Here is a 13,371-nt window from a genome sequence, read left to right as displayed (position 1 = left end):
TATAAATATATTTTTCTGTCAAATAATTGATTTCTGTACAAAGAAAGTAAAATTACCCATACAAAATTAGTGAAGTATGTGTGTCTTTATGACACTAAATATTATAGTGCTTAAGCGCATCCTTCATCCTTATAACAGGGCCATTAAGACATATCGTTATGGTGGAGATGCTGGATATAATAATAATAATAATAATAATAATAATAATAATAATAATAATAATAATAATAATAATAATAATAATAATAATAATAATAATAATAATCGTAGCAATAGTAGTAGTATTTCAAAGCCTGTTTCTAAGGGATACGAGAGAGCGTGAGATTTGTCACCATTCTCAGGCCCCGTGGAACCTTAGACGCATCAACTATAAATACATAAGTGCTTGGTTTCCTTTACAGTGTGTTACATAAGAACAGCAGAGACATGCAATAACGAAGAACACAAAGAACTATTTATTCTGTACGTTGACAAATAAAAATGTTATTAATACTTCCTAACGTTTAATTTATAGAACTATCTTCAGGTTAACTTTAAATGTTTGTAATCCTTCTTCCATCAAAACGACTTTCCAAGGAAATTCTACATTAATAATAAAGAAAACGGGTGTCCCTCCACAGAAGATCACTGGCTGTCGTATAGATGATCAAAGATCATGAATCCACAGCAATAATATGCATAAACAGTTAAACAGAGAACGCTTTCTTTAATTTCCGTCCCTGATTCATTGATGAGGTTCGCGTGTGGTAATCAAAATGTCGTCTCGTTTTAGTAATGTTTGTTGTTTGTTCTTCTGTGTCTTGTGTGCGTGCAGAAACATGTATCATTATTCCGCCTCTGAGAACTGAACAGCTGCTCCTTCTGGTTCCAAGAGGCTGACTGCTTTCCCGCTACTCAATTATTTGTCTCTTCTTATTTAATTCCCCGCATTGTGCTCTGCCCTGTGCTCTCATAGTGCTAACAGGAGAATAAAAATCACGCAAAGCTTAATAAATGGATAAATGCTGTTTGACCGCGCAAGACATATGGTGAAAACAGATTCTCGTTTTAAATAGGAACGCCTTTGATGTTTGAATCAGAGGTTTTCATCCTCGTGAGGGTGGGCCTCTCGGGGGCATCCTCACACTCAAATTCTCTCGCCCACAATGACTCGAGGGGAAAGACAAGCTTCGACAGCGAAGAACAACTCTCTTCGCGAGGGCGAGGACAAGTTTCCAGCACGAGGGCAAGGGTAACGAGGGCGAGGGCTAACTGCCACTGCAAAAGCGAAGGTGCGAGAGGGCAAAGATGAGTGAGGTGGGAGTAAAATGAATACCTATGGTCTGAATATTGTGCCTGAAGGCAGGTTCTAGCCTACTCCAATAAGCAAATTAGGCAGGGATAGGGTGGCCAGTTCCTATTTCCTATTGTTCCGAAATGGGCTATGGGAAATTAATAATTAGACTCTAAAATAGAGGAACTAGTTGACATTTAGCATTAGCGATACAGTTTACGCAGGAACTGAGTAATTATAGATCATTACGCAGATAGTCGCTTGTATATGTCAATTAATTTTCCTCTGGCATAAAGCGCTCTGACTTTTTATAGCATCGAGGAGACTTAATCTTCAATAGTGTTGCATACGAGACGAAGAATTTATCGCTTTGTCTTGATACTTATCTCGAAAACGAGACAAGAGGTGCCTTTTTGAATTCGAGACGAGATGAGAAAAGAGTTGTTGTGTGTAATGTACTAACACTATAATCTTATAAGTATTGAAATGATGTCATCTTTTTTCTGTAGTATCGTAGACATAATGCCCATCAAATACACGTAATATTATACTTCATCCTGTTTTCTTTAAATAGTAATTTCAAAGTACTTTTTTTTTTTTTTTTTTTGCATAAATCTATTTTACCAACTTTCAGCTTTCAGGCCTTTTTATTTTAAGTCATTTTTTCGGTCATTTTTCGGGTTTCAGTTGTTTTTCATTTTTGGTGTGTTTCGTTTTTTTTTTTTTTTTTTTTTTGTCATTCTTTTGATTTTGACAATATGCTCGAGACTTTGCACTGAGGTAAACACATTTTCTTGTAAGATGACAGTTTACGAGCAAAAGAAAGAAGATCCGAACTACATATATTATGGTAGTGTTTGTTTCTATGTTGTCAAGACAATGATAGTATACATACAACCATATATGAAGGTATATGAGTTCATTTTCATTAAATATTTCCAGAATTGATTTGTGTGCGCGAAATAATTTTAATATCATTTCTATCGTTTAAATTTGTTACTTTTTGGCGGAAAGAAGCAACGTGTTTAGGTGGTCCCTCTCCTCTGACTGTATCCCTGATTTTCGCTTTACGATTTTTCATATACATTTTTTTAAAAATTCTAAACAATAATTACAAGATTTACGTGGAGGCTTTATTTCATTATCTTTGCAGTAACGCGCAGGACATGGAAACATCATGAGATATAGTAGGTCGAGATGCGGAAAATAAGTACATTGTACATTGAATAATTTGTTGCATTTGCTGTAATCATTAAATTATTTAAATTTATAATTTGTTTGATTACTTTAATTTAAAATCTGATTTATTTTTTTATTATTATTTTTTTTTTATCTGGGATCGCGGACACGATGCTCATCATTCGGTATGTTTGTTGTGTTCTTTTAAAGTTACAGTTACAAATTTAATCATCATTTTCACAATTTTAGGTCATTTTTCCAGTTTTTAAGGACATTTTATAGGTCATATATCTATATCGTAATGTACCACATGCTTATGTTTACAAGTACCCAACATGTGTTATGTTTACAAACATTCTACACTTGCTCCTATTTATAAACAACTCCGTGCACTTTACGATGGGATATTACACCTTACATTGGAGTACTACAAGTTGCAGACGATGGAGACATTAGCGATACCTACAGTCACATGACGGTGAGAGAACAGCAGCGCCACCACCTCCTGAAGCACCTATGCAACATAGATAATTAGAATGACAGCTACCAGTCTGCGATTGGTCACCCTTCCCCTAGCTTGTTTGGAGCTCTAGGAGATACCCAACCCAAACCTCTAGTTTGCTTCGAAACTGTAGGCTTTCCTTTCTCCCGCTTAGCTTGCTTCGGACCTCTGTTGGTATTCCCAACTTCAGTCACTTAGTTTGCCAGGAGCTCTGTAACTCTTAACCTCCTCTCTGCTTGCTACGGAGCATTTGGGATTCCTAATCCACTCCACTTAGCTTGCTGCGGAGCTGTGTGGAGATTCTGGTCTAGGCTGCACGGGTATTGGGCGACCTTTTCTCTACGTCATATTAGAGAAAGTTGTATTGTAGTATTTCTGTAAATACTGTTTATAATGAAAACTGGTATTCCGGACATATAATTCTACTCTACCAGGCTCTACCCCATCAGAGAGAGAATTTTACAATTTTTTTTTTTTTTTTTTTTTTTTTAGGTCATGAACTTCTGCTCCTACTTATAAGTCTTATTAGCGCCCTAATAAAATTCACACAGACACAAATTAGGAAATTAAAGGAGAATGTAGTTATTTACTTAATTAATGATATTTTCAAATGCAGATTTCTGACTAAATATTTGTCAGGTTGGAATTACCGTATGTGACAAATAATTTTATAGCTCATTCATTTAGGCTATTTAAAAAAAAAAAAAAACTTATGATATGTGCGTCTTTGTTCTAAATGCAAAGTAGAAAATGGAGATGAAGATCATGACAAAGAAGAATGTAATGTACCATTACAGTTGAAAGTAATGGCAATTTTTTTTTTACGCATCCTATACCTAGTAATTTTTTTTTTATTCAATTTCGGTTTAGTTACACAATTTATTTACTCTCTTTACTTCGAATTAAATATAATGAACCCAAAGGTTTCGTTAGTAACCATATTCCCACTGTATAATATATTTATTTATATTTTGATTAAGTGTAAATCCCATTTACGGATATATAACTTGAATAGTTACAAGGTTTACCATTCTGACGTCATACCGAAACATAGTTCCGTTATTGGATATAAATTTCCTTAATTTCAGACCAATGTAGAATTTAGCCAGGTACCTAATCTTTCCCTCACCCCCTCTCACTAGTCCATAGTCACTTTCAGTTCCGGTTATATCTGGATTTGCCAAATTTCTATTTGCTTTGTAATTTCCGCGGCTAAAGTTTTCGTTCTGATTGGAGGAATTCTCCTACCTCTGGCTTTTTCGGCGCAATGTTATCAGAACAAACGAAGACACCTTGCAAGGAGCAGCTTGTAAATTTTGTGCTACATATTTTTCGGGAAGAATTCCAATTTCCAAGGACAACTAAGGTAACATATAATGTAATTCAATAGTTAAAGATTTACAACGGAATAGGAGCCCGAAAAATCCGCAAATTTTGGTAAAGAAGCTGCAATTCAGTGAAATAACAAATTCCAGTTCTGTTTACTAGGAAGCCATGTTTGCTGCCTATCGAGAATAGACAACAGTGAAAGAGTGACTTTATTTTTTTTTTAATTTCAAACTCAAGTAGGGATTAGGGAAATTACGACCTGTTTGGTGCATGTTGTTCGTGTATTAAGTAAATGTGACTTTCTATTATTTATTCAGTAATCGCATGTACGTAGGTTTGATGGTTGTAAAGTGAATAATAATAATGGCAGCTTAAGTTAGCTTAAAAGGGCTCCTATCCCCTTTTCCAAATTGAACCAGTTCTAGCGGGGGAATGGGTTAGTTATTGTTCGTTTTAGGGCCTTTTCCCCTTTCAGGGGAAGGGTCCCTCCATAAACCTCGTTAAGGTTCCCCCAGGGCATCAATTTTTGGCAATCATTATGTAAACAATTGGTCAGGTCAATTAGACCTAGTGTTTACCTTTCTCATTTTACCCCCTTTAAATTAAATAGAGCCGACTATGTATATATCGACGAGGGAGTAATGTATTTTAAATTTAATGTGTTAGGTTATTTTCGTCAACATGCATGTAACTAAATGGTGCATGTTTAGTTTAGTTAGTTGTCTTTAGGTGTAGTACTAACAGTGGTGTATGTAGTTAGTAGTTTTGTGTGAGTGTGTGAATTTTCGATTCGGACAGTGTATAAATATGCTTTAATTTAGTACCATTTTTCTAACATAAATAAACCAGAGTAAATATTAAATTTCTGATTAATGAGTACAAGTATACATTTCAGTACACGGTAAATTATGCCTCCACTACAGCGCCATAGCGTCAGTTTTCGGTAGTCAATTGTTTGTTGACAGTACGACATCGCATGACTTAGTGATTTAGATTGTTTGATTTTGGACAGTTATTCTCAAATTACTTCCCGTGGACATGGTTTTCGGTTCGGATGAGTATACCTTCGTATAAAATAGCATGAGATCTTACTGTACTGAAAATTTCAGCTTGCTAGGTCCAGTAGTTAATGAATAATCCGCTGAAATAAAGAACACCTATTTTCTTAATAGAAGTAAAGCCCATATGCTGTTACTGTTTGTTTAACACTGCAGTGGTCGCGCGTTCTACTATTGTAGAACAGGTGTTTTATTTTTAGAATCCTGAGCAATTGATAACACGCTCGACCTTAAGCGGTTATGTACCTTTCTCCGAAAGTCTTCTGTACATTCGAGTCAATTTTTAGCGTTTGTTCTTGCACCTGCTCCGATTTGTTACATGATTTCAAAAGTGTTCTACTATTGTAGATCGCGCGACTATTGGCGTACAAGTTTGTTTCGTATTAGTGATTTATTTCGTTTTACATTTTCACGTTATTTTTGTGGAATACGTGTTTGTAATATATGAAATGTCAGTGCATGACAGAGAACAAGTGCGTCTTTAGTTAGAAGAGGCAGAAAGAGACTGTGAAAGTGCATTTGGGATTGATGACATGTAGGAGCTCGAGGAAGATTTTGATTAAGAAAAAGTTGAGTGCAGTGATACCGAAGATGTACTAGGTAATATACCGGAAGAAGAAGAAGAAGAAGAAGAAGAAAACATACCAGTACAGGCCAGTGTTAAAGTCATGGATCTTGCTGCACCACCTTCTCTCGATACACGTGCGTTTTATATCGGTAGAGAGAAAAAAGTAGAACCTTCTCGCTGGTATGTTCATCCCGTAATGCCAAGAAACTCACGTACTTGCAATTCGAATATAATACCAGCTTTTCATAGGTTTGGCCCACAATGCATCTTTTTTATACCTAATTGATGACAAATTCATGAAAGAACGTAGCTAGTGTTAATGCTCTTAATATACTTAGAGCAAATAAAAATAATGAGAATGTCAGACGAAAGAATTTCCTCACTGATTTAGGTTGATAAAACCAGCAATAAGCCAACGTTTAGCCGTGGAATCCTTGCCAAACGAGCTTCGACGCAGGGGAAGACTTCTGTTTGGCTTCTGAAGGTGTTCCATTACCACAAGACGGAGATTCTGGGTCTGGAAAATGTTTCCTTTGTGGCCATTCTCGCAACAAGTCAACAAGTAAAAACTTTTGGAAAATGCCAGAGATGTGTGTACCCAGACCAACAGCAAAGCGTGTGTGACGATTGCTTGGAGTAGGCAGACATTCAAAAAGATTACATCAAATCATTCTACCTAATAGAAAAAGATTTATGCTCTTATATGAACACTTATACCGAAACATTTGTTCCATTGTCAGTTCAATACTCGTTCGATTAAATACGATATACCAAATGTTTATTTCTGTCAATGTTCTTGTATTAATCAAACAAAATAAATTTAAAACATTTTAAAAACGTGTATAATACTATAACTAACATACCCAAGATCGAATATCGCTAAAAATCATATCGCTATAGAAAAATACTGATGTTCTACAATAGTAGAACGCGCGACCACTCACGTAAAGGTGGAGGGCGCGACCAACGCAGTGTTAAAAATGTAGTATTAAATTCTTTTTTCCCGTGGCTGTCGAAAATTCCATTGTTGCTTCAGTTTTATCGACAAATCAGAAATAGATTAATCATTGACAATTTAACTTTCCGTAAATACATGTATGATTTTTTTTTAAACCTGCAAGGTAAATACAATTTGGGTGCTTCGAAATAAAGAGTACGTGGTTCGATGAATGTGATCGTGTGGTGGTTTGAGCGTGATAGATTGTGATAGTTATATATATATATATATATATTTATTACTGCGTAATGTAGATATGTGTATGGCCTGCGTGTAAAATGTACGAAATAGGGTGTTTATAAAATATTACTTCGTGCGAAAATTAGTAGATAATGAATGAATGTAATGATATGTTAATAATATGATATATAATATGAACGAGATGACGACCCCTATATTTAAATGGATAGGCCTAGTGAATTTTATATAGTGAAAATATGAACATGTTTACGAAGAAAGAAAGAAAAAAAAATCTCTCGCGTTTTGACTTCCACACCAGTGCATTCATCCAACCGAGTTTGCTACTTGAAGGTAAATTATAGTTGGGAATTGTGTGTTACTTTGCATTTACGTACCTCATAATAACAGCCCCAGATCTTAAGCCTTTCAATAGATAGAGTAGTATCATGTGGGAATTACTTCTAAAGGATGACAGAAATGATAATTAAGAAAATCAACTGCTATATCCTGTGATCATCGAAAAGTACAGGTTTCGGTCATTTGTACCTTTAGCATTCATAGCCTCTCCGAGATTTTTTTTTTTTTTTTGTTGCTTACCTTATTTATTTATTGTGCAGTGTTCATATAACTCAGTTCGGACTATCCGATTAAATTAACTGCTACTAAATATAGCGTACCCGGATGTCGACCCCTAGTCCCCTTAAGTATTTTCGTTTTCTTTTCTTAGTTTAATTAGATGAGGGAAATTAACGACATCCCAGACTGTGGCGTGTCTGCGCAGGGTAGCTATCGGTGATGTTTTGGTTATTGAAATCACCGATCCAAAATTCAGTTTATTTAATTTTTTTTTAATTTTGGCAAATCACTAATTAGGGATATCTTAGCTATTACTCTAATTTCATTACTATTCTGGAATCTTCTAGTTTCCAAGTGGTCGGATGATTTTTTTTTCCCTTTGAAATCCTAAATTAACGCCTACTCCAACCTTCCGGACGATTTTCGGGACCCTGTTGGTTTGGGCCGGATACGGTTACTAGATAATAATTTTACAAGCAATAACTTGTGAAGTTATTATTTACAAGACACAGACTTGCTCCTTGGCAGCAGGGCGCTCCTTGAGTCTACGTATTTGAGTAGACCACCCTTTTGGCATTTTAATAATATTTTGGCTAAGGATTTGTTGAGAGTGAAATTCGACATCTGTCTTTGTAGCGTTAGTTATTTCTCACTTAAGTCTTTGGCGCCCCTATTCTTCGTCTTCTTTCTTTTCTATCTCTCTCTCTGTCTTCATTACTTAGAGATTTTTTTTTTCAAATTTTTCAACCTTGCCCCCCCCCCCCCCGGTTTCTGAAACTCATAAAACATACAATATTCATTTCACTTATTTCGATCGTATGTACTAACTGAGACATCGAAGGATGCAATTCGTGGAGGTATTGCAGCACAACTCAGGACCATTTTCGCGATATTCAATCCACCACGGGAGAAATTGACGGGAAGGTACACTATGCTTTCAGATTCCTAGAAACCTTCGTTATTCATTGATCATACAACTTATATCAATTGATTACTGATTTCTGGTTTTTATTTCTATTGATTGGTCATATAGTGTGTATGTATTAATAGTTTGGGCCCACTAGTTTCGAATAACATTGATTTTTTTTTATATATACATATATATATGTACTTACATAGTTTTAAGAGTTACGTGCCTGCTCTATTTGTTGCATTTTCCACCTCTTATATCAACTCATTAAATAACACCAGCTATTTTTTTTGTATATATACGCGGATCTTTAGTAAATTGAAAATGATTATTGATTATCGGGTTTATTCATATGAAATACAATGTTGCAACCTTATGAAGGAAAAAAGGTGAATTTTGATAGTCAGGGTTTTTGTTTTGTCTTTGAGCCAAATAAATATAAATATTTATAAAATATGAATACTTGTCGAATATGAACGGTTATGTAGAATTTAAACGTCGACGAAATATTAAAGTGAAATTTATTGTATGGATTAATATGAATATATATATATATATGCGAGTATGTATGTAATGGGCTCGATATTTACCCTGGTCTTGTTAGGTTGCCATAGATTTTTGACACCCGGTATTAACCAACTATTTGTGATATATAGTATTACCGCGTAAATTGTCATAAATTACTTTTTGTTGAGTTGTTATTAATTTCTGTAACTATTAAAGTGGAATATAATGTTAAATACTGCATGTGAATAAAACAAGTAGCGGGTCGTAAGATAAATAAGAATAACCCTAATCCTTACCCAAATTTACTTTGCGAGTGAAATTAGCAACCTACGAAACAGTGCGCCCCTCCAACGACTTTTTCCATCAGTAAACATGAAACAAATCCTTCCCCTGCGATCGGAAACCAAACTATTCAATATTTAGAATCTTTTGACTACAAGATCTATACTAGGAAAAAATTAGTGATCTTAAATTCAACGAACTGAAAGCTGTTTAATAAGTTAAAGTGAATACCGGAATATGGAAATATGTTCCCAATATCTGTGACTGGATTTGATAAGTTTTCCTTAATATTGACAAACTTTGAAATTTTAGATAAAGTGCGTCGAGTGACGAAATGAGAAATATAGATATACATATATGTGATATGAAGCAATTAGTTGTCTATAGTTAAAACAAAAACAATTGAATACTCTCATGGACACAAACCACAGTGCGTAAAGAGAGTTAAGAAAAAAAAGGAGCTATTATCGACGTAAAAACAAAGACTCATAAAACTGTCGATATGTCTCCTATTGAGACAAAGACTCAATAAAATATTACTAAAGTGTTTTTTTTTTTTGAATGATTAACCATTTTTTTTTCTCTTTTGCCTGCAACGATATGTATTCATTGCATTGAATTTTAAATATATCTTGACCCTTGAAGTTTTTTTTTCTTCTTTTTTCTTGTTTCGTCTTTGGTTTAATTCTTTTTCATGTAATTCAACTTTTAATATATATATATATATATAAAAGGGAAATGTGTTATTTGATCTTGTTGCAAGTAGCGAATTTCTGTGCATGTTTATGAAACATTCTTTTCATGTATTAAATTTTTTTTGTTATGTCAAACTAAATCTTCTTCTATTGAAATGTAATAAATGTCTATAGCAATGTAGTTAGGTTAGTTTAATTCAACCAAATACAATCCGAAATATACATTGTCCTGTATGAATGTGTGTGTGAGTGAAATGTAGGTTTGGTATTAAGTGCACCAATTATCTTGTCATACATATGTGACTTATTATAATTATTGGTAGTTATCAATTGAACTCATTGAATGTTAATACTAACTTAAGTTGGTTCTATGAAGGAAGTAAAAAGGACTGAAGTAGCCTGAACGAATGATCATCATGAGAGAGCTGTGAAAGTCAAAATCTTCGACACATATGTGATACTCTGATTTTTTTTTTCCTGTGGTCGTTTCTAACATGCCATCAACTTCGTCGTTCATTTTTCAAATATTGAATATTAGTCTAAACTTTCTGGAAATATTGAATAAACGGTAAAATTAAACTTTCTCATCTATCTCCGAGCTAGATTGGGATAATTCGGTAGTTGGGGTCAAATGGATCTAGATCGGGGATGTATGGGTTAACATGTGTCTATCTTTGATCACCCTAATACCAGACATTCACCCAATAGCTATTGGAAATGATCCCAATTAGATAATTATTCACTTTCCTTTACCATATTCCTCAAAATATCCAGTAACAGTTTCCTCTTTATCACCTTCTTTCTTTACCTCTTTCCTCTTCTATCTTCCTCTTCCTTTCTTCATCTTCTTCTTCTATTTTTAATAAAACTGAAAAGGGGGTCGTGACTGGGAATTCTATATGTAATAAACACGGTCATGTATTTATTTATTTTATTTTATTTTCTTTAGAAGTCCGATAGAAAGTTTTCTCGTTTCGATCGAACCTAGTATGTTTCGAAATTAAGAAATGGAAATTATATTCCAATATAATTAGGCATAAGCTGATAGCTTCATGAACATCCCTACCAGGGGTGAAGGGTTCCCACTCACGACTTATTCTGTGCATCACTTTTGTTGCAGATTTTTTTTTTTCAATCAGTTTTAGATTGACGAGCGGTGACAGGATTCGTTGTTATGGCAACAGTGGTTTCTATGACAACGGCCCCGTTTTCCAGTTTTAGAATGGCGACACGTGACAAGACTGTTGCCATGGTAACGCATGTTTACTGTGGTAACGGATCTGAAAATGCTTATTGAATAATACCAGTTATCATGCCAATCAGTTTGAATTGGTGAACCGCGACAAGAATGGTTGTCATGGCAACGCTTGTTCCCATGGCAACGGATCTCCGTTTAAATGGCGACCGATAGATTTGAAATTTTTTAAGAATGTTAAAGAGTGAGGTTGAAGGCATGTTGAATTGATTACAACATTGAAATTAATACAAGAAATTTTATAGTCAAGTGAAAGAAGTAGAGTCGTTGGCTACTTTGTCATTTTTGTTTCCTTTTCTAAGGGGGAAAAAGAGAAGGAGTGTCAAAATTTTTCTAAAATAGAACTAAACGCTAGAAGGGTTTCAAGGAAGGAAAGAGAATGGGAGTCCTTTAATTTATGAATAATACTTGTCTGGATAGCGAATAAGTATTTTATAGTATATGTGTATTTCTGATATATATATCTTGTCTTTTGTAAAGTGTAAAGTGTCTCAAAACTATGGCAACAAAAAAGGTTGTTGTGTCACAGGACGAGTGTGATGTCACGTGCACTCAATGCACATTAAACGAAAAAGAGAAAAGATCTCGCGCCCCGCGGAGACTTATAAGATGTACCGGTTGTGGACTAAAATGGATCCACTTTGCTTGCTCCAATTTGGACGATACTGCTGAAAATGCAGAAAAAGTTCAAACCGGCGAAATAATGAAATATTGTGAGGAGTGTGAAAGGGACCGAGGCCAAATATCTCCAGCGGAGATATCTGACCTCGACGATGAGGAAAAGAGTGGAAATCAAAGTGATTCTCGGGATCAGACGGCAAACCCGAAGGAAGGAATGTCATCTGGAGGGTCTGACACGTCTGCATTAATTCGCCAGATGATGGAGATGATGAACGAAAGATTCACTAACATGGAACAAAATAATACAGAAATGAGACGTGAAATAAATGAGAAGTTTGATACCTCGAAACGAGAGACCGACGCTCGATTCGAGGTATTAAACAATAAAATTGACCAGATCTGTTTAGACTTTGCTTCTTCGATGAGCAAATTGAAAGAGCAAACATCTACTGAACTGGAGCAGGTTAGATACCGGGCCCAACAGTCTACCGAGCAGCTCAGAGACGAAACAAATAAGAAATTCAACGAAATAGATATAAGGTTTGAGAGTACAAACAAAAGATTTGGTGACATCGAACAAAAAGTTGAACAGCAGCAGGCTGAAATAAGTAGATTGAATGTTGTAATATCCGACCTATCAATAGAAACTAAACTAGAGTCGGTTGACCAAAGAATTAGTCGAATTCAAACCGAAGTAGACAGTATTAAGGGGAATATTACTAAATTGCAAATCGCCAAGTCTGATATCTCCTATCCTTTTCCTGATGGCGATTCTCCAGGGAAAATTCTCCCAGAAACAAGTAACGTCCTCCCGGGTAAGAGTCAAGTGTTGCCCGATGCACGGGACACAGCAATGTATTGCCCCTCGCATCAGCCAACCTCGAAATCATGGTTGAGTAATTTTGATGTACCGATGCAGTCGAGTGTTGTGACTACAACAGTCACTAGCGTAAATGCTCACTCTACCTTTGGAATGGTACAATCGTACAGCGTGCTGCCAGGAGGGGAAAGGAGATGTGCCGGACCGTCGGTTACTACCGTGGTGGGTCCTAAGTTTGAACCTTACATGGTCAACACAAATTACAAAACCTCTCTTGGTCATATGGGAGCGTTCAGTTCAGTGACCACTCCGTCGGTGGCAAATCCGGTGACAACCCCAACTGCTCAGGATAACGCGTTGATTCCACTGGATTCTTTTCCTGCCCCGTATAGTATGAGCTCTAAAGTTTCCCTCCGGGATATTGAACGTTTTCCCACTTTCGATGGGAACATTATTAACGGGTTACCTCGAGTTTTCCTGCGGAGACTGCAGCAATATTTAGACATGTATAAACTTACTGATGGGGAACGCCTGCAGATAGTTGAAAAATGTTTGATCGCCGCTTCGGGCGCATGGTTTGCTTCGGTTAAATACCAAATCCGGACGTTTAGTGATTTTT

The sequence above is a fragment of the Thermobia domestica genome, chromosome 5, assembly GCF_964235325.1.
Source record: "Thermobia domestica chromosome 5, izTheDome1.hap1.1, whole genome shotgun sequence".
Lineage (NCBI taxonomy): Eukaryota > Metazoa > Arthropoda > Insecta > Zygentoma > Lepismatidae > Thermobia > Thermobia domestica.
Note: the sequence above shows the minus strand (reverse complement) of the source record.